The 721-nt window shown below is 35.8% G+C and overlaps 1 long non-coding RNA gene across 1 annotated transcript; it reads left to right on the plus strand.

The window, feature by feature from the left end:
• Positions 1-257: 257 nt before the first annotated feature.
• Positions 258-469, plus strand: LOC109589408 (uncharacterized). Its single transcript, XR_002188680.1, has 2 exons — positions 258-348; positions 401-469. It is a non-coding gene; the product is annotated as an uncharacterized LOC109589408 (long non-coding RNA).
• Positions 470-721: the final 252 nt, after the last annotated feature.

Genomic DNA, 721 nt, shown 5'->3' on the forward strand with positions numbered 1-721 from the left:
TGGATACTAAAGAGAATATACAAACAGTAACAGGAATATCTGATTATAGGAAATCGAGTCAATTAGTGTCTGTGATACAACGACAGTTGGAAGGTTCTCTTAATCCAGAGCAGTATCTTATTGATATATGTCATGTATTAATAAACCAACAACATCATACACTAACAGATATTGCTACCTCTATATTACACCAGTTAGGTGAGTGTGTGTGTGTACATTATCAGTGATCAATATAGTCATTATATCTCAATACATTAGGTCAGTCTATATCTGATAATGTCAGTTCATATACTGTACTACCATCACCAGTTGATGGTATATCCAATACACCAGTTGCTAATATAAGAGGTAATAAATTATTTAATGTGTATACATTGTTTTTATGTATCTTGATCAACAGGTCAGTCTGATGTAGCTAAACCCATTAGTTCAATACCTGATGATGTTCAAGGATATGCTGACAATATGAGACAACACTACAAACACCAACCTATTGTTGCTACAGACTGGCCACCAAGAATCGGAAAAGATTTCTTTGGAAGACTAGCACTAGTAGAAAAACAAGACTCCAGCACACAAGCAGAATCAGCTTGGCATCTGCTAAGAGGACAAGTTGATAAAACAGTTAAACTAACTGAAAACAAAGAGATAAGTGTTGAAGATGTCCTCCAACCCACAGATAGTTCTCTGTCACTCAGAGTAGTAGTAGATGGTCCTCCTG

This window comes from Amphimedon queenslandica, unplaced genomic scaffold (genome assembly GCF_000090795.2).
Source record: "Amphimedon queenslandica unplaced genomic scaffold, v1.1 AMPQUscaffold_11352, whole genome shotgun sequence".
NCBI lineage: Eukaryota > Metazoa > Porifera > Demospongiae > Haplosclerida > Niphatidae > Amphimedon > Amphimedon queenslandica.